Source organism: Xyrauchen texanus, chromosome 18 (genome assembly GCF_025860055.1).
Source record: "Xyrauchen texanus isolate HMW12.3.18 chromosome 18, RBS_HiC_50CHRs, whole genome shotgun sequence".
NCBI classification, from domain to species: domain Eukaryota; kingdom Metazoa; phylum Chordata; class Actinopteri; order Cypriniformes; family Catostomidae; genus Xyrauchen; species Xyrauchen texanus.
The window spans coordinates 40547632-40569759 of record NC_068293.1 but is presented as its reverse complement, the minus strand read 5'-3'; the positions used below and the strand labels follow the sequence as shown (position 1 = coordinate 40569759).

Genomic DNA, 22128 nt, shown 5'->3' with positions numbered 1-22128 from the left:
TGTGAAGCAGAACTTAATAGGGTTTTGATAAACACAAGAATGCCTCAAAGCTCAGAATATGTGATCTTTCAAGGTAATATATGTCTATATCAATTTCCTTCAGCTGCTTTACATGGTTACGATTGCATGCCTTTGCCAGAAAATACCATTATTATATAGTAATAGAATTGGATGCCTGTTTCAGATCTAATTGCGCCATTGCAGTCTTGCAAAATCTTGCTCAAATAGGTTTTTTGGCTTGTGGCTGTTTGTGTAAAGTGTGAAATTACAGATCATCAAAAGATGTATGAGATTAGCTCATTCTTTATGAAGAACAGCCTGTTTTGTTCACTAAGAGATAAAAATGCAGTTGTTAGAGTTTGCTTGTTTCTTTGTTGGTTGCGCTTTAGTCAAATGTGAAACGACATCTCAATTCTGAACTCTAATCAAACTGCATAATATGGCACGGATGAACTCTGAGTTTGTGTACTGCAAGTTAGGGCTAGTCAGTATATCTAAACCAATTTTATTTCAATATGTTTTACACTTTTGACAATATTAAATTTATATTTTGATATTTATTTATGTATTTGTTCTGAAATAGATCAAAAGGGCAGTTTATTTATTATTATTTTTTTCATTCAAAGGAACCATTATTTCGAAAAAACTGCCAATGTTGCCAATTACATTAAATTTTTAATTAAAAAAGTAAAATATAGTGTAAAAAATAAATAAGTAAATAATGCAAACTGGCAATATTTTATCATTTTCATTTATACGTGGCAGTGCAACAGTGCCCGCCTACTTTTATTTATCCCTTTCATTTTTTAAAAGAGTTCTAATCCATGAACCAAACCAACCAGCTCCGAGATGAATCACAACATTACAAAAGAATTAAAGGTACAAAACTGTGTACTTACCATCTTTCATGAGGGAATGATCTCATTAGCATTAGTCATTAGCATTGTGAATTCAAAATGATAGAAAACAATTTTGATTTAAGTTGTTGATTATAGAATAAAAAATCTATACATTTTAAGTTTATTGTAAAATATTCAGATATGTACAAATATAGAAGTAGTCTGAGAGTGTAGGAAAACATTCACAGTAGGGCTGCACGATTATGACAAAAGATCAAAATGGTTGATTATTTCCCTTGATATTGTAATCATGATTATTCATTTGATTAATATACAGTACATTCCAATGAATTGCTTGTTTTGTGTGGGGAAAATGCAAACCGTATTCTTAGGCTACACTTCCAAAAACAAGTGGAAAACTGGTTCTCTTTATTACTTCATTGCTATTATATTGTTGTATTACAGTGGGAGTGTTCTAGTTTTGTAGCGCCATTTCTGAAAAGCTTATGTACAGTGCAACACGGACATGTCTGTTGTTGATCTCAATGCTCAAACACTGGAAATAGAAAAAAAAATAATACAATGAGAGTAGATCAAAATAGAATGCTGTAATCGACGCTTTTCATTGTTAGTTAATTGCAGCTGCTGTTAATGTTATCACAATTATTTTCCCGATTTATTTTGCTGCCCTAATTCATAGTAGGACATGTAAGTGGGCAGTCACTACAGCACATGTTTGGCTGTGATTCTTATTCAGCCGTCTGGGTTCCAGAAGTGATTTCCCTATTCATTTCTTCCTTTTCTTCAAATCCTTCTTAAAAGATTTGTAAGCCATGAACCAAACCAACCAACTCTGAGTAACTTTGTTTTAAGGCAAAAAAGTATTGGAAAATCAGACAAAAAGACAAAGATACAAGGCTGTGTACTCACCGTCTTTCATGAGGGCATGGACTGCAGTCCCATAAAGCACTGCAGATGAGGTCATTGAATAAAACATGATGGGAATATATAAAACTATTGATTTTAGGTTGTTGATTTTAAGTATATAAACAATATATTCTATGTTTATTGCAAAATATTCTATATGTTCAAATTTACAATAAAAGTAGTTTAAGGGTGAAGGGAGAATGACTCAATTACGTCATTTACAGTGGGCGGTCGCTTCCGGGCTGATTTTGCAGGCTTCGTTGGCCACGGTTCTCTGATTGGTGAAGCTTTCTCTGTGGGACCGTGGGTAATGTAGTTGTTAACCATGGATTCAGCTATCAAACATGATTTTTAAACAATGAAGTTGAAACAATGCAGACTGATGGCTTCAACGGAAGCATATACCATTGATGAACAACCTCGTAGCTCACGGTAGGTCTGCCTCTAAAGGTTTATAAGCTATTGTTGAAAATCTATTTGTTAATGGGATAGATGCATGGGATTTTTACTCCAGGAAAAAGATTCTTGCACTCTATTTAACAAGAATTCTAAAAGATGTTGAAGAAAAAGTTAAAATAACACATTAATTAACAACTTTGCATAGATCTGTCTTTAAAGGTATATATGTTATCGTTAAAAATCCAGTCCCCTATGGAGAAAATTAATGGGAATTTTACTTTAGGAACCAGACAACTGTGCTCTACTTTACATCCATATTAATAAATACAAATATTTTATTCCTACATATATATTAGAAGACTTACTGATAATTTTTTTTCTTCCAATTTTAATAAATGAAAAATGCTGCATGTGAACTGCAATGAACAATGTGAGTGATTGGGATAATCAGAGTCATGAATAGATTCATTTAAATCGTTTTTGCTACTGAAATTTAGTTTAGAGTGGTTAGTTTTGAGATCTTTGTCTTCACACTCTCATACTCGCAAATCGCAAGACAAAGAGGGATTGCGACACTAATCGAATAACAAAGTCTTCAGTAGGTTAATGGACATAAAAGGGCATTAAATGATCACAATTTTCACTTTTTTACTTAATTTTATATCAGCACTGATATCATTTCAAATATATCATCAACATTTGATATACTATATCGCCCAGCCCTCCTGCAAGTCAGATATACAGTACATGTCCACATTTACAGTTTACACTAATTTTACAGACAGAGAAACTATAGCAGTATGTAACACTGAGGGAAATGTCTTAATGAAATCAACAACATCATGTTTGGCTGTGAACAGGAAGTTTTTCAGGCTAACAGCAGTGTGTCATGCACACCAAGATGAGTTTGTTGACATGAGCACAGCTCAGTGCCTCTGCTAACCAAACTTCATCAAACTAAGTGTCTGAGCAGTCCAGAAAGACTTCGAATATGTGCGTAATTTCCTCTCCTTAGAAATCAAATGCTTTTCGGATAGACCAGGGATAAGAAGCAGGAGAACGAGGAAGTGGGAGAAATCGGAATGCCTAAGGAAAAAAAAATCACTAAATGAAAAGCAGGTGACCATCATACAGGACATGGGCGTATCATAGCATAGGGTCACGCTCTAGCCCTTCCTCACATGCAAAGAGGGAATACAATGATGATAGAGTTGTTTTTATCCATGGCCCTCCTCTAAACATCTTGTGGTGGATTGTGGGGACATCACTTTTTCTTTGTGGACTCACCCACAACTGTTTTGCAGAAACAGTTTGTTCAAAACCTTATTGGGAATGTTCCAAAGAGCATCAGATTTTCATTGTTCTGGGACCTTTACGAACAATGCCTTCTTGTAGAGCTCTGTTAATGTGTCAATAGAGCGTGTGTTGCAACTCCAGTCCTCGTGATTTGATTAAGTGTCTACAGTATTCTCAGAGTTTATGAGGCAGTTGTTTGGCTGTGAGGCTTTGCAAGAGATGACAAATAAGTTGCTGTCTTTCTTGGCTTGTCCCTGCAGGAAGGATTTAAGCCCCAGCCTTGCACAGTATGCAAATGAGCAGATTTACCACTCACTAGATGTTTTTTGTTTTTCGCACCATTCTCTTTACAATCTAGAGACTGTTGTGTTTGAAAATCCCAGGAGATCAGAAGTTACAGAAATACTCAAACCAGCCCATCTGGCACCAACAATCATGCCACGGTCCAAATCACTGAGATCAAATTTTTTGCCCATTCTAATAGTTGATGTGAATATTAACAAAAGCTCCTGACCCATATCTGCTATTTTATGCATCGCACTGCTGCCACACGATTGGCTGATTAGATAATCACATGGATAAGTAGTCACACTGGTGTTCCTAATAAATTTATCAGTTAATGTGTCATTTTTTTGATTATTTTTTTTCTTCTTCTCTGAAATTATGAACATTTCCACCACAATGACATTTCCACTACATCTCAAATTATTTATTGTGTTTAATTGATTTCTGTGATGGAAGTGATGATGAAGGCCAACTCCTTTGTTTAGTTAAGGCTTATTTCATATTTTAATTTATGTTTACTTAATTCAAACAATAACATAATATGTTCACACAAAAGCATTATTTGACAAAATTGCAGCTTGATTAAAAATTACACATAATAAAAAATGCAAGCAGCCATGCTAAGGTTACTTACATGTTTCAAATGATAATCCATGTTGATGAATGATAGACATACTTTTGCCTGCAGAGTTTGCATGTCACCTTCTTGGGGTCATTCTTTACCCTCTTGAAATGATCCCACACTTTGGATTTCCTGCCCGACATAATTAATTACCACACGGACCAGCTGTGTAAACGATAATTTTTACCCGCCAATGACTGCGTGACTTTTTTCCTGTGACCAACCGACCAATCAAAACTTGGTCGATCAAGACTATTTCATCGACTAACGTTTGGTCGACTCTAAGGGCGAAGCCTTAGTGTAGTGTAATAAGATAGTTTGTTTGGAACAGTAGATGCATCTCAGACAGTGGATATCTGCCAGCTGTCTGATCAGGTTGGACTAAAGCTGTCTGTTCTGAGATGGAAACTGCTCCTCGTCTGTCATCCACATTACATCTCCTCTTCCTGAGGGGCCCAGTGGGATAAACAGACCTTGCAAGCAGTAGACAGAGTACGACTCTTGTGGGGGTAGACAGAGGAATGGGGGTGGCAGCAAATCACTAAACTACATAAACACACTCTTCATAATTAATAAGTAGAGTTGCTGGCTTTGAGTGCCAGCAATATAAACTTTAGTCAATATTGATTCTTTGGATTACCTGGACTAGGGCAGATAACGGGTAATTATAACCAGATGGAAGGGGTTATGTTCTACATCTCTGTTTTATGAGGTTTGCTAAATCAGTTGGAATAATTTCTGGTTTTAGTGGGCTCAAAGCATTTGTGCATGTTATTTGATAGGAGTTTTTTGGTAATCTTATCAAAATGCAACAACTTGCTCTTCCTCCGAAACTAATTTGAAATGACTTTCCTTTTCTGACTGTTCTGATTTTTTTTAACGCTTTATCTCCACCCATTTGGCTCCATTCTTGAAATATTGCAGATAACAAAAGTAAAAGGGGTTGCGATTAGCCTTTCGTGAACTTAAAAAAAGATATTGTTCTGACAACATTAGAATTTAAATAAGTCCCTTAAATTAGATTTATTTAAAGATGCTTTACTTTGTTATAGTATGCAATTAGTTTATTTAATTCCAAAGAAAATACACTTGCTTTTCCACTTATAATTCTGTATTGTTTTAAACACATTAAGCATTTTATTTCTCATAAAGAAACAACAACAGAAAAAAACCTCATAAAGTATAAATACTTTACGTTTGTTTTAATGCCATTTTCTACCCTATTTTAATATTAATTTCAGATCTCATTTATAATTTATTCAAGGCAATTTCATTAGGATTTATTTGAAACGTTTTATTAACCTGTAGGTCTTTAATTTAAAATTATTCATTCATAGTATATTAAATATTTAAGGATTTCACAATTCAATTTAAATTTGTTATGCCATTGAAATCTGTAAATGTAAAAAATACACTTAATTTATTTTTTTTTGTTCACTACGTTCTATTTGTAAATTCAGATTATGGTAAACATATCTTTTTTTCATTATAAGTGAACACTTCCTATGAAATATTCTATTCCAGTATTGTTACGGTCTAAATAATCAATTACAGCTGTTAACAGTTTCCCTGAGGACATTTATTTGGTTATCAGTTCAGATCATGCTCCGATATCCGCTTCAAGTTTTAAATGCTAACAGGGCAGCTTGTGCCCATCTTTTCTAGAGGATATCAATCTAAAACCCACTTGCTGATAGTGCAGCAGATTCTTCCATTTGAAAGGACAGAGGTGTTTTTGAAGGAGCAAACGGTTTCTCTGTACTCTTGTACAACTCTGCACAGTCACCCTAGATTGTATATATTCAGCTCACAGACTCCACTCAAAAAACAGCATTGTTTGACAAATGTACAAATGTGTTTTTTTTGGATGCTGTTTCCTGTGAATGTTATAGCAGAATTCGATCGAGCCCTTGGGGTTTCTCTTTCACTTTCAATTCACTGAGTCATTTGTTTTCCTCTCAAATCAAGGTATTATCAGTCTATGGTGTTCTTTTACTAGGTCATTTGTCCTTGGATGCACTGGAGGTAAACTCCCCCTTCCAGCACTCAGAAATCAGTTTCAAACCCTTGAAAGACCAAGGAGTGAAAGATCATGGAGACCTCCTTTGGTTTGTTTGAGTGGATGTGGGGTCGAAGAGAGTGGAAGGAAAGGCAGGAGGGAAAGGTCAAAGGTCAGACCCCCCTCCATGCTGACAATTTTTTTTTTCAGCAGAAGAATTGCTGCTTTCTGAAAGAGAACAGGGTGAGTATTGAATGGTTGGGGGTAGTGTCCCAAATTTGCCAGACTCACTCAAATGACAGTCAGTTGCAGAGTGTGGGATGTTTTTGGGATGTTTAATGCTTTATAAATAACAGACCTCAGGCATGCATGAGGTGGGCCCAACAACAAGGGGTTGGTTTCAGGTAATTTGTGGGTGTCAACCACCCCTCCAACTACAGATGGAGGAGACAACAAGAACAATTCCACCCAATTCACAAATCATTGTACGGACAAGACATAGAATATCTGGAGAATCAAAAAGAGAGACTTTTACAGCTTTATGCAATATCATACAAGCATGCAAAAAGTCTTAAGTAAAGACTAGGTGCCAGTTGGTTAGGCAAAATTTCACTCTCTGTGCGCTAATGGGCTGGGTAAAGTGCAATTTAATTCTGAGGTTCTTCTCTGGTTATTGCATCATCTGCGTCCTACTATTTAGTCCATTCCTTTGACTAGCAGTAATATAAACAAAGACAGCACATTCATAAGAATTTGGTAGTGTAAAAAGGACTGTATGCAGTGCATAAAATAATACTTCTACGGGTCAGGAGCTTCAGTTAATGTTCACATCAACCATCAGAATGGGGATTTTTTTATCTCAGTGATTTGGACCGTTGTATGATTGTTGGTGACAAAACATTTTGAGTATTGGTTTGAGTATTTCTGTAACTTATGATCTTCTGGGATTTTCACTCACAACAGTCTCTAGAATATTCGGAAATGGTGCCAAAAACAAAAAACATCCAGTGAGGGGCAGTTCTGTGGACAGAAATGCTTTGTGGATGAGAGGTCAACAGAGAATGGCCAGACTGGTTTGAACTGACAAAGTCTACAGTAACTCAGATAACCGCTCTGTACAATTGTGGTGAGAAGAATATAATCTTACAATGCTATTCTGAGATGAATTTGGTGCTATTTTGGCGGCATTAGGGGGACCTACACAATATTAGGCAGGTGGTTTTAATGTTGTGGCTGATCGGTGTGTGTGTGTATAAGTGCATATCAACGAAAATGATTGAATGTTACTTTCCCTTCTGTTCATTTAGTGAAACACTTTGGGAAACATACATTATTTTTAAAGGGATGAAACTTCTCTCATCATTTACTCACCCTCAAGCCATCCCAGATGTGTATGACTGTCTTTCTTCTGCAGAACACAAATTATGATTTTTAGAAGGATATTTCAGCTCTGTAGGTCCAAACAATTCAAGTGAATGGGTGCCAACATTTTGATGCTCTAAAAAGCACATAAAGGCATCATAAAAGTAATCTATATGACTCCAGTGTTTTAATCCATATTTTCACAAGTGATGTGATCGGTGTGGGTTAATGCTCAAGCCAGAAAACTTACCGGTAGTTCATTATTCTGGACACAACATCTTAATGTGCTGTTAGATTGGGCTTGAAATGTAAATATTCTGTTTTCACACAATATTGCGTTTATCCAACGGCAAACTGCTCCTTGGGTTCAGTCACAGGTTAGGTGGTGTTTTTCAGTTTTTATGGTTAAAGACTGTGATTAATGTATCAGGTAAACATGAGAAGGTGAATTTAAGTGTGTGTTTGTGTTTAAAGGATTTATGAGGAGATTTTAGGGTGGGTGTATTTGTATAAGGTGATTTTTTACGGGTGATTGTAAGTTTATGTTGTTCTGTGTGAGTTTTGGAGATGTATGTGAAGTCATTATATGAGAATGAGTAATGTTGGACTACATGATTGGACAGAGATAACTATATTTTTACATTGTCTGAATACATTGTGAGTGGTTCATGTTCATGTAAAACTTACCACCATGATGCTAGGGTGTTCTGGGTGGACACACACACACACACACACACACACACACACACAGAAATACTGGCATGTAATCACAGTGATGTCACCACATAGCAGTCCAACGTGAGTGTGTCCTGCAACGAAGAAGGATTCTCGCAGGGTCTGAATATTAGCACGGGGTTGCAGGTATTGCGAACAAATCATTCCACTTTATAATGTGTGAATTACCACACAGTTTTATACATGTTAACATGTAGCTGTGAATTGGTAAACCAATCCATACAGATGAACAAATCAATAATCTTGTGTTTGAATAAAACTATAATTCCACAATCCTTGCAAGTAAATCAGCACTTCCGTTTACCTCTCTCCCTCGCTCCCGTTTATAATCGACAAAGCAAAGCTGTTAACATTGCAAGCACGCAACATCAGAGCGATCTAGTTTTCCCACTTTCCGTATTGCTTATTTTCATATCGCTCCCTCATATCATATAAAGAACCTTTGACAAGTAAGGCAGACACAGAAAAAATGCTTTGTGTTAACTGCTTTCAGAACTACACTGGGTGAAGGGAACATACTGCAGGGAGAAGAGAAGCAATTAATTCAGTGTAGACAGCATCATTGATTACAATGGGTTCTATTGCTTTTGACTCAACTCGCTTTAGACAGATGTAGACATTCCCAATGCTCTCTAAATCCTCGTGGTGGCGTAGTGACTCAATCTGGGTGGCGGAGGACGAATCTCAGTTGCCTCTATGTCGGAGACCATCAATCCACGCATCTTATCATGTGGCCTGTTTAGGGCGTTACCGTGGAGACATAGCGCATGTGGAGGCTCACGCTATTCTCTGTAGCATCCACGCACAACTCACCACGCACCCGACCGAGAGCAAACCAAATTATAGTGACCGTGAGGATGTTACCCCATGTGACTCTACCCTCCCTAGCAACTGGGCCAATTTGGTTGCTTAAAAAACCTACTTTGAGGACCATTATGATTTTTTGCATTATGACATTATTTTCAGGACACATTTTTACTCCCTAACCACATTTTACTACCCAATTGTCATTACCGTAATGCATCCAGATACTTTTACTATTTCATTTTTAATGGAGATTTTTATTACAGTAACTTTTTTTTTCTTTTTTTTTTAAAGATTTTCATGAATAAAAGTAAGTGAAAATCAAAGGCAGTACCAAGAGAATACTATTATGATGGATAAATACTTCACAATTTAAACTGTATTGAAGTTTTTCCCCACATTGCAGTAATGACAATATCATAATGACCATTTTTTTCTCACATTGATACAATGAGAATTTGGAGCTAAACTGTGAAGGAGTGTCATGAAAAGAATGTCGCAATGTAAAAAATCGTAAAAAAAAAAAAAAAGGCTTCATTGTCTGTATGCAAAATATAATTTCTTATTTGTTTAAAGAAAAAAAAATAATGCGATTTAAATGCAATTCTTTCTAATAATGCTCTCTTGCTATAGAAGGAAAACAGCAGTATACTGTACATTAGGAATATGTGGTAGTCCTGCTGGTGCTAAAAGTCTCGCTGAAGCATGTTGCTTTCAAGAGAAAGTGTTTTTATGTATCCACTGCTGTAATTCACCATCGCTTAAGGGCAGATCTATATACTCTGGAATGAATTCATTCGCATTGTTAATTTAAAGATTTAAAGATAAGAGGATTTATCACGCCCCCAACATACGCCTACACTTCCCCATGACATTTACTAGGGTTTTTTGAATGAGAGAAACCTTTACTGTACTTGGACAAAAAATATAAAGCCTCACCTAATGGACCACTTGCACAAAATAAACAAACATTTGCTAAATTAAACATACAACATGATGAGGTCAGGGGTGGAATTACTATTTTTAATCAGAAGTCAGAGTCAATATACACTACAGTAATCAGTATTAAGATAGCAGTCCATTCCAAACAGGCTCTGGAATCATTTGTTGCCACATGTTTTTGATATTTTCCAAACTAATGCATATTTGAAATTCATATTTTTTGAGGGTGTTTGAAGTGCCCAGATACCTTTTTGGGCCACTGTAGATGGGTATGTTTTAACACACGCTTGCACCCCCTCTCTCCTGAGCAGAGTTGAGTGTGTTATGGTGACACGCCCCCTTTCCCACCACAGCGATTGTTGGATGTGAATGTGTGGATGAAGAGAAAGAAACAAAACAAAAACAAAAAAGAGGGATTCTGGGCCATGACATTCAAAAACAAAATAACAGCTATATAAAGCGTAAGAGCTTTTTCAAAACCTAGTTAACTGCCTATACATAGGCGGCATCATAGGCATACTCTTCCAAGGGCTTTCTCAGACTTGTAGCTTAAACAGGGGCTAAAACGGTGACATTGTTGCCTTTTCTTCTTCGTTTGGTTCGCTTTCACAAGGCAACATTTCAAAATGGACCACAATTGTGGTAATACATAAGCAAACCAACCTATCCCCATAGAATGAATGTTTAAATAAATCAATTGAGTTTTATGTGCCAAATTCTGTGTTTCTCTGCACAACTGTGTTTTATTCTTTTTTTCAAACAAATCATGAGTACAATGGTTGATTATGACTTTATAAACACATTTTTTTTTTTTTTTACTCACACACTCTTATGTTATAAAGTTTGAAACACTTTTACTATAATGCATCATTTGAAAAACAATACATTTTAGCGCTTGTTTTACAGACTCACCAACATTTACACACTTATTCCAATGTGATTAACTTCTGCGTTAGCTCACCTGATAGAGTGTTGGACTTTGGACTCTAAAGTATGTAGTTCAAGACCATTCAAGTACTATCGGTTAGGTTTAGGCCCTAAAATCATGATGCAACTTTAGGGTAAGTATGTCTGTTTTGAGCCTACCTCTCATATGATTTTAGATTATTCTTGATTAGGTTTAGGTTTGAAGTTTATGTTAGGGAGGTACATTTTATCACTAAAACCTAAATGTTGGTGATATGATGGCTATTGGCATATCACTGTTAAAATATCGGTATGTTAACCTCAAATTTCCTGATCGGTGCACCACTAATCACATTTATGCATTTGGCAGACGCTTTTATCCAAAGCGACTTACTCACTTATTACAGGGACAATCCCCCCGGAACAACCTGGAGTTAAGTGCCTTGCTCAAGGACACAATGGTGGTGGCCGTGGGGTTAGAACCAGCAACCTTCTGATTAACAGCCCTGTGCTTTAGCCACTCCGCCACCAACACAGATCTTGGACTCACATGTCACGCAGAAGTGGTATGTTTTTGAGACGACGTGTCAAGTTATAAAAGAACTTGAACTTTAAAAACAAGTCTCAAGACACCTGTTTTCTGTTCTATTAGGTTTGCTGTGTCTCGCTTTTTAAAGCATAAGAACAGACTTCAGTCTGAACGGCCCATAAGGGAGCATCTTATGTAACCTTCACAGAGATGGAAGTCCCTGTCAGGGTTCAGCCACCTCAGTTGGTTTAGTTTATATCTTTTTTGTGGCTGAATTCTGATGTTTTGTGTCATGTTGTGTGAACACATTGCTTTGTTTGGTTTTCATTGCCATGTGTTCTTGTGTCTTGTCATTTAGTGTGTGAGTGCACTTAGCTTTGTGTTTTCTCACTGTCATGTGCACTCGTGTCAGTTCAGTCATGGGTGATACCCAGCCCCCCTTGTTATCTTGTTATTAGTTCATTTGCCTCACCTGCCTTCCCTCGTTACCCTCTTCATTTCCTTCCCTATTTAACCACATTGTGTTTTCTGTTCCATGCCAGTTTATTGTGGTTGTTTGCCTAGTTAGGTGTGAGTTCTGATGGTCGGGTCCAGTCCAGTCCAGTCCAGTCCAGTCCAGTCCAGTCCAGTCCGGTCGAGACAGTCTTTTGACTCCCTGTCCTGGGGCTGTTTTTTCCCCCTTCTGGATAGTTTTTGTTAGTTTTTTTTGTTAATAAACTTCACTTCTACTCTGTGCTTGAGTCCTCGCCTCTGTACTCCCACACTTGACAGAACGAACTGGCCAGAAAGAGGACTCCACAGAGATGTGCATCTTCCTCTTCCCATCCCCTTTGCAGTGGGGCTCTATTAAAAAACAATAGTCCAGCTTGTCCAATGCCTCACCCTATGTCAAGGGGAGGCAGACATCCGGGACTTTGTCTGCGACTTCCTCATCACAGTGGACGAGCTGGACTATAGTGATGACTTTGACCTCAAGGAGGCCATCAACACCTGCATCAATGAGCCCCTCATCCCCTGGGAGACGGGAAGGGTGGGGATACTTACTTTTTAGGATTTTGTACCAAAATGTCTCCATCATAGGGAGTCTGGACCCCTACTTCAAGGAGAGCACCCCCACGTTGAGTGTCCCACCCCCCACCCTCAATCAGTTGTATCCCCAGTCCTCCGATGACACGGCAACAGTTAAGAAGTAAGAACTCAGTAAGCAGTAAGCTGCCTGACCTCGTCCCTGTCCCGAGGCTGCCTGACTTTTTTGCGGGTTTGTTGAATGATACCCCTCCCCCTTTTTGCCTTGATATTAGTTTTATATATTTATATTTATGCATTTGGCAGATGCTTTTATCCAAAGTGACTTCCAGTGCACTTATTACAGGGACAATCCACCTAGAGCAACCTGGAGTTAAGTGGACACAATGGTGGTGGCTGTCGGGATCGAACCAGCAATCTTCTGATTAACAGTTATGTGCTTTAGCCCACTATGCCACCACCACTCCATATAACATATTAGTTAATTTGCCTCACTTGCCTTCCCTTGTTACCCTCCTCATTTCCTTCCCTTTTTAACCTCATTGGGTTTTCTGTCCCATGCCAGTTTGTTGTGGATATTTCCCTGTCATGGTGTTTGGTCTTGTCTGTTTGTATTCCTGCAGATCTCTTGAGATTCTTGTGTTGAGCCTGGACCTCAAAGCTCTCCTTGTCCAGCTCAGCCACTCGGTTAATTTGTTCTGCCCTGGATTGTGATGTTTTGTTTATTTTTGTTCCCTTTTTGTTGTAAATAAAGCCTATTCTATTTAACTTTGCACATGATTTCTCGCCTCCCTCTACGCATCAATTTAATAATTACATTTAATTACAGTGACCAGTATTTTAAGAAAAAAGGTATTCAGTGTAATTTTATGTGTATAGGAGGACTGAACCACTATCTTAGCAACATTTCTAAGGCCAAACTCTATTGTAATCAATTATAAGTGTAGTCTCCTGTGCGCTTTGTGTGAGGAAAGCTATTTTTATGACACACAGTGTTGCTGTCTATGTAGATCAGTGGTTCCCAAACTGGGGTGCCGCCAGGACTGGCTATGGGGTGTTGTTAAATATCTGCTCAGTTTAATATTTTAATAGCCACCTGTTAAATGTACCAGCAGTACAGAGTAATGACTCAATTCCATACCCGTGTGCTAGTTTACAACAGCCAGCTGCTATTATACGCTCATATGCGTATGTCTGCGTGTGCTTTATAGAGTGCTCTTTCTCATGGTAAATGCAGCTGCATGTGTGAACAATCAAATACACTTATTGTTCAAAATGCCTCTCTTGACACAATTCAAATGTAAACACAACCGTTAATGTATTATAAGAGTGTAAACAGGTGGGACAAAAATCTGTGCCATCTTGACCTGATATTATAGTGTGTTCACGTCAAGTTGGAATTACTTATGGACCTATTCATGCTGTCAGGCCTCGACGGTTATTCTTTTCTATGGCAACACTTAGGGTAAAATGGCTTTGTTGTTGATAACAGCAGACTATTTATCACTACATGAATGTATCTCTTTATGTTCTTGCAAAATGTTTAAAAAGAGGCGTCGATAAGCATAATAGATGGCATATCAAACAGAAAAACTGTATTTGTTCACTCCCTTACATTACATAACGATGCTTTCCTAGAATTCCAAGTTTACAACTTGTAATTGCCAGTTCTATGGAAACGTGAATGCTTTTTACAAGTCGGAATCTTATAATTATGGTAATTCTGACATGATGACAGCTTAACAGACCTGCTGCAACTGTTATACACCTATCGTTAATATGAATGAAACAACAATATTGACAAGAAAAAATCCCTCACTGTCAATGGATGGATAACTATTGTAAGCCCAAATCATTTCAATGACAGTTCTGCTGTTCAGTCAAACACTGACTGTATTGAATATGTATTAATGCATATTTAATAATCACATACTTTAGTAACGATTGTCAATAAGTAGTTCTATTTTTAATTAAATTACTTTTTTAATGTTTAATTGTTGCAGTTACTGGAAAAAATATATATTCTGTTTATAAAACTATAAATGATAGTACTTTTGAATAATTTAAAAACAACAATAGTTTAAAAGCAATGTTTAGGAAAGCACTTAAAAGCTACATTATTTTAATTTAATTTGTAAATATTTATATCAATATTATTAAACTTATGTGTTTTCAATTGCACATTTGCTTATATATTTTTCAGTGGTCGGAGTGTCTTGGTAAAAAAAATACAATAAAGGTGTGCTGTAGTTTAAAAGAATTTGGGAACCAGTAGATTATTCCAAATCGGTCACTTGTGAGGTTTCGTTACAAATACAGAAGGATACTGCCTTAGAAGACAGCTGCATTGACAATACAGCAGCAAGGCAGCTCACTAGGTTTTGAAACAGAGCCAATGATGCATGTTGGTTTAGTTAAAAATGAATGCACCATTACCAGAGGCAACACACCCATCTATGTGTGTTTGAGAATTGTTCCTCTGTAGAGCTGAACTACATTTCCTGTCTATATCTGCAGCACTCTGAAAATAGAACTTTATTTTCCCCCTCCATCTAGTCTAAGAAATGTCTCCTTTGTGGAAAATTCAAAGAAAGCCATCAAAGGGAAGCCCAGGTGGCTTTACATCAACTTCTCTCTCTTTCTCACACACACCCATCCACCCATCTGGAATCATTGTTATTCCATGGTTACCACATCTGAGACCAGCTGGTGATGTTCATGGTGGTATGGTTAAAGCCAGGTTTTGGGAAGAAAGTTTCTGCATTAGGAGGTTATCCTGAAATGCTAGAAGTAACAGCACCAACACCATCAGATATGGAGCTTGAAGACATTGTCCAGAAACATGGAATGATAATCATAAAGAATTTCATGATTATTCCAATTCCACCAACAGTAACAGTTTATTTTCTGTTTCTTTAACAATCCCATTAAAGGAATTTCCCAGTTCAATACACATTCATTTTAGTCAACAGCATTTGAAGCATAATGGTGAATACCACAAAAATATTTTTTTTACTCATCCCTCGTTTATAAAAAAATACAAATTGTATTATGGTGTTCTGTTCATACACTGTAAAAAAAAAAATCCTGTTGTTTTTACAAAAGCAAAACTTGGCAGCTGTTGTTGCCAGAATAATTTTGTAAAAAATACAGTAAAATAGCAAACAACTTTACAGAACAACCTGTACATTTACAGTTTATAATGGTTGTAATTTACATGACCACAATGGCACTGTAAAAAATAAAATACAAAATTCTGTTAAATTGACATAAACATGATATTAGATTTCTGAAACTGTAAAATATCTGCAGTTTACTTTATAAGGTATTTGTTAATCCCTGCAGTAACTACAGAAGAGCACATGATGACATGAAGTTCATCAATAGTGGCAATGGCCAGTAAACATGTAGAGACAGTGTGCTCAGTGTCACTCACACAAACATTAAACACCATCAGGGTAACAATTATATGTGAGATTTAAATAATGCAGTAAACATTAACTAAACTACATCAAATATAAAACAGAACAGCCTAAAGTACATAACTGATATTAAATATAAGATTAAACATAACTATTCCCATAAAATATAATGAAATGTAATGGGTCACGCGGGGATTTCTGGGAATGCCCGATTATGTTTTTTTTTTTAACTGTAATTTTAACAATAATTTACTGTACAAAGTACATGTACTCTCTTGTTAAACATAATGTAATTTTTTACTGTTATTTATATAGGAAAATCTTGCTTTTTACTTCTAATAATTCAAATTTTTTACATTTTTTATTGTAATAACTACTGTATTGTCTTTAACTACAGTATTTTACTGTTAAAATTATAGACATTTTTTACAGTGTAGTGTTGGAAATCATGTCAATAATGAAACCAAACAATTACCAAAATAAAGACAATAAGAACTAGTTCTACATTCTGGGGCCCAATGATTTCTGTGATGCGGAAAATGCATACAGAATCATGAAATTCTTGAAAATAAGTCATACAAATGGAAATAAAGAGTAAAATGTGAAGTTGTATGATTTATTTCAATTAGACACTGTTTTGATGATTAAAATGGATTTAAAACAAAAATCATGGAATCCATGAAAATGCAGAATTTGGGAAGGAAAATAAAACAGAATAAAACAAAAAAATAAACTTTTAATCAACCAAGGGAAGGGTAGTCTGCATGAATCCATGCTGTTACATAGCTTCACAGGAGGTCTGTAGTCCATCACTATGCCCTACACTAGCAATGAGGTGGCCCACCCCACCTCAGTCTTTCTTAGGGGTAAGAGACTGTATTGTCTGGGTGTATAGGCTGGTAGTCTGAATGAGGCTTTCCCAGGGGCTTATCGTCTTGGTAAGGGGGCTGTATACAGTTACGCAGGCCATGGGAGATGATGTGTCCTCTTTTGGGTGCTCTGCCTTTGTACCAGTCTGAGAATGCGAGATGGTCCATTTGAATGGCTGGCAGTGTTTAGAACCTACATGGAATTGGTTGATTCGAAACCCCATCTGCTTCAAAAGATTGTGGATGGGTAGTCAGCCCTCATCAGGATTTCTGCATTTCATCTTGCCACAAGGTTCTGCAACAATAAACAGAATGCTTGAATTGTTGGTATGTCCTAAATCTGTTGCGTAACAGAGGGGCCTGGCTTTATTTTTTTGGGTGTTATGTTTACACACAGTGTGCCCCACAAGTATTCAGACATGTAGGCCACACTTAAAATGCGAGCATTTCTTTGCATTATATAACACAATATCAAACCAAGTGGCATTATTTTAATGAACAATGGAGAATATATGAAATAGGCATTTGAATATTATTTCAATGCAAATACCTGGTCTTATTTACAAATCACCCACAATCTAGTTAAGTATTCCTGCAATTAACACTGAAAGAGCGCTGTGTATTGAATATTTAAATTAAGTCATTGTCATTAAGTCATTGCTTTCTGCACAAACATGCCTCCTCTATATACTGTATAAATTTGGCAGATTGCATTTTATTCACAAAAATCAGAATTTTATTTAAAATAGTTTGTGTACATTTTCTATCGATCATTGCAGCAGTAATTCATCAATAATAATCAAACGATGGAGAAGAGCATAATAACCTGGCAACAATGCTTTTAATGAGTGCAATTCATTCTTAGTGAATCCCCTCCATTCATGTTTTCTTTCTCATTTTGGAGCTTGACTGCCATAGTCACTATCTGTCATAGTATGGCACAGTGTTACATTAAGACTCTTTAAAATGTCTACTCCATAGAAAACAAAGAGTATTTGTATATAGGTGTGGAATAACATGAGAGATTATAAATACATAATTTTCATTTTTGGATGAACTATCCCTTTAATTGTTAATATGATCACTAGATCTAGGTGTAGGGCAGGATCTATAGATAGCAGTTGTTTCTGTCATTGCTTTATCACAACTGATAAAGCCAATACATGCACCCAACAACAGGTGACAGATTGCAATCTGTATAGTTGCTGTATCTGCAGATTATGATGGTATCATCCTATCTGCGCCTTGCAGGAACTTTTAAAGAACTGCAGAAATCAGACTGGGGCTTTAGCCTGGCTCATAGATTGTTTTTGGTTAATTAGATTAGGCTAATCAAATTAAGTTGGTGCCGAGGCGTGTCCTGATGGAGGAAAGGAGACCGTGTCATTGCTGGCACATGGGCATCAATGTCACACTATCCCATGGAGATCCATTCCTGTGAGTTCTGCAGAAAAGCAGTCATTGTTCAGTCTGTCTGCAGTGTTATTGAGTGAAGACTGCATCATTCAAACTCTTTATCAGGATTTCAGCTTGGATTGCATTTTGTTTTAGACATGATAAAGACTAGTTTATATTTGGTGATTGGTGAATACAGTGTTCCAGTCTTGCTACAAGGCACGGACGGCACAGTAACAGCTCTGATATGAGACACCTGTTCGACTTGCTGTCTTGTATATCACTGTGAATCACCCACATCTCTTATTATACATGTCAGGGACTACATCTTCTAGTGGAAGGAACAAAGTTAATACAATCCCACCCCAAAATCACACCATAGGTTTGGGCAATGTTGCTGCAATGTTTTTGGGCTTAGGCTGGGCAGTATTGTGAAAATAGTAAAGTCTAAAGGGCAAAGTTTCACAATGGGCAGTCAGTTTGTAGGTCAGTTTCACAATGAATCCAAATGTACAATGTAGCACAGCTGGGCAAATACTGAGTAAGTGATGTCACAGGTTAAATCACCACAAATGTCTGTCAGTGGTTATGGGAGGAGAACTGCACACAGAAAAAAGATCCCAATCATCCACTCATTATCAACAAATCAGTTTGTTTCAATTTGCCTACCTCTCACTCACATATCTACTGATTAACATATAAACACTGAACACTCAGAAAACAATTCAAAAATCATTATTGAGAATGAAAACTAGGAGGGCTCTTAGAAAGCACACTCGATCAGACTCTTTCAGCACCTAATATGCAGTTCTAGCTGCAGGGCTCAACAATATACATTTATTAGAAATTGTTTAGCAACATATATGTCAGAAATGCACTGATCCATTACTTGGATCAGTATTGGCTCCGGTACTTACCTTTTTAAACGCATTGGGTATTTCTCCTAAAATAAAATCTTGATTATTGAATAATACAATTTAAATATTTTATGTATTAATGCAATATATTATTAATAATAATCATCATCATTGTTATTATTTTTGTTAATAATAATAATAATAATAATAATAATAATAATGTAGTTTAGTTTTTTTCTCTCTCTTTTATAATGAAATTGAAAGTTTTGTTTTTCTTTACCTCTGAAAGATTAATCCCAATCAGTTCCAGTGGCTGGAAAACAATGGCAAACTGTAATGAAGACTCAGGTTGGTTTGGATCCATATGCGGCTTTATTAGAACAGTAAACTCAGGTCGTACAGGCAATGGTCTGGGACAGGCAAACAGAGTGAGGCAGAGAGGCAGAGGCGTAAACAGGGACAGGCTAATGATCAGGGCGGGCAGCAAACAGTCGTGGTACAAGGCAGGCTAGAGTAACTGGGCAGGTAGCTAACAAACTGGAACGGGGAATAGCTAGGTCGGTACACGGATAAACTAGAGAGGTAACTAATGATGCTTGGAAATGTCGCTGGGGCTAAACAAGACTTCGCAAGGAGGGAACAAACAGACGTGATTAAATAGAGTGAGGTAATAAGCAACAGCTGGGGTGAGTAATCAGTATTCGGGTGAATGCGATCTCCGGAGGCTCGAGGAGGAGGCGCCTTCACCCGTGTTCATGACACAAACAGTGATTTCTTTATAATTTCAATCCATGCTGACTGATGCGTCCAGTTATGTCATTCTTGCTATCTATATTATAATATATTTTTATTTATTTATATGATTTACAGTCAGGTCCATAAATATTGGGACGTCAACACAATTCTAATCTTTTTGGCTCTATACACAACCACAATGGATCTGAAATGAAACGAACAAGATGTGCTTTAACTGTAGACTTTCAGCTTTAATTTGAGGGTATTTACATCAAAATCAGGTGAACGGTGTAGGAATTACAACAGTTTGTATATGTGCCTCCCACTTTTCAAAAGTAATTCACATATAATACTCTCTCTCTCTCTCTCTCTCTCTCTCTCTCTCTCTCTCTCTCTCTCTCTCTCTCTCTATATATATATATATATATATATATATATATATACACAACACACACACACACACACACACACACACACTGGCTGCCAAAAGTTTGGAATAATGTACAGATATTACTCTTATGGAAAGAAATTGGTTCTTTTATTCACCAAAGTTGCATTCAACTGGTCACAATGTATAGTCAGAACATTTACGATTTACTAGAAACCAGAAAAATTACTATTACAATTTGAAAAATAAATAAATAAAAATAAAATAAATCAGAACTTTTTTAGCTAGAGAATCCTCCACGTGCAGCAATGACAGCTTTACAGATCCTTGGCATTCTAGCTGTCAGTTTGTCCAGATACTCAGGTGACCTTTCACCCCACACTTCCTGTAGCACTTGCCATAGATGTGTCTGTCTTGTCAGGCACTTCTCACGCACCTTACAGTCTAACTGATCCCACAAAAGCTCAATGGGGTTAAGATCCATAACACTCTTTCCCAATTATCTGTTGTTCAATGTCTGTTTCTTTGCCCACTCTAAACTTTTATTTTTGTTTTTGTGTTTCAACCTTTTTCTTTTACAATTCTTCCCATAAGTCCTCCTGAGTCTTCTCTTTACTGTTGTACATGAAACTGGTGTTGAGCAGGTAGAATTCAATGAAGCTGTCAGCTGAGGACATGTGAGGCGTCTATTTCTCAAACTAGAGACTCTGATGTACTTATCCTCTTGTTTAGTTGCACATCTGGTCTTCCACATCTCTTTCTGTCTTTGTTAGAGCCAGTTGTCCTTTGTCTTTGAAGACTTTATTTTTAGCAGTTTCAAGGATTGGTTTGCCTTCATTCCTTATAACAATGATTGACTGATGAGTTTCTAGAGAAAGCTGTTTCTTTTTTTGAATTTTTGAGTTAATATTGACCTTAAGACGTGCCAGTCTATTGCATACTGTGGCAACTCAAAAGCAAACACAAAGACAATGTTAAACTTCATTTAATGAACCAAATAGCTTTTAACTGTGTTTGATATAATAGCCAAAGTGATTTTCAATTACCAAATTAGCAATTTAGCATGATTACTCAAGTATAAGGTGTTGGAGTGATGTCTGCTGGAAATGGGGCCTGTCTAGATTTATCAAAACTGATTTTTTTCAAATAGTGTTGGTGCTGTTACTTTAGTAATCTTCAAAGGTAATATTTGAGGCAAGACTGTGTGATCCATGTTATGTTAAAAACTTTAAGTATCTCTTTAAGTAATATTAACCTCAGGTTAGGGGTAGGCAATATTACCAAATCCTATATCATAATAACGATGTACAGTATATCATGATATAGTAAAATGTTTCTGAAAATCAATAAAATTTGATTATATGTTAAGCCATGTCACAATGTGCACTTTTGTGTAATCCAGTCATTTAATTAAATACGTTATAAATGAAAAATATCAAATCTTATATCATTTTCTCTTTATTTTGAACTTGACAAACATAGTCAAAGTAAAAATAAATAAAATAAATGCCAAATTTCTGTCTGATGATGTGCACCAATTTATTTATTTTTTATAATATCTGAAGGAAAATATGTTATGTATGGTTTGTTTCCTGATATCAAACATCATTCGAACATAATTTTAGAAAGGGTTTTGATGTGTATCTTCACATCGAGAGAAACCCGAATGTGTAACGGTGTGATCTGTGCCTTTTCTGTCACAGGAGCACAAATGAAGGGACTGGGATGACTTCATCCCTTGTGACTCGCATCTACTTGTGTGTTTCAGACTGTGTGCACAACATTCGCACA

General features: G+C 36.6%; 1 protein-coding gene across 6 annotated transcripts in view; it reads left to right on the top strand.

The window, feature by feature from the left end:
* tns1b (tensin 1b) overlaps positions 1 to 22128 on the top strand; it is a 343137-nt gene that overhangs the window by 96204 nt on the left and 224805 nt on the right. The window lies entirely within an intron of this gene.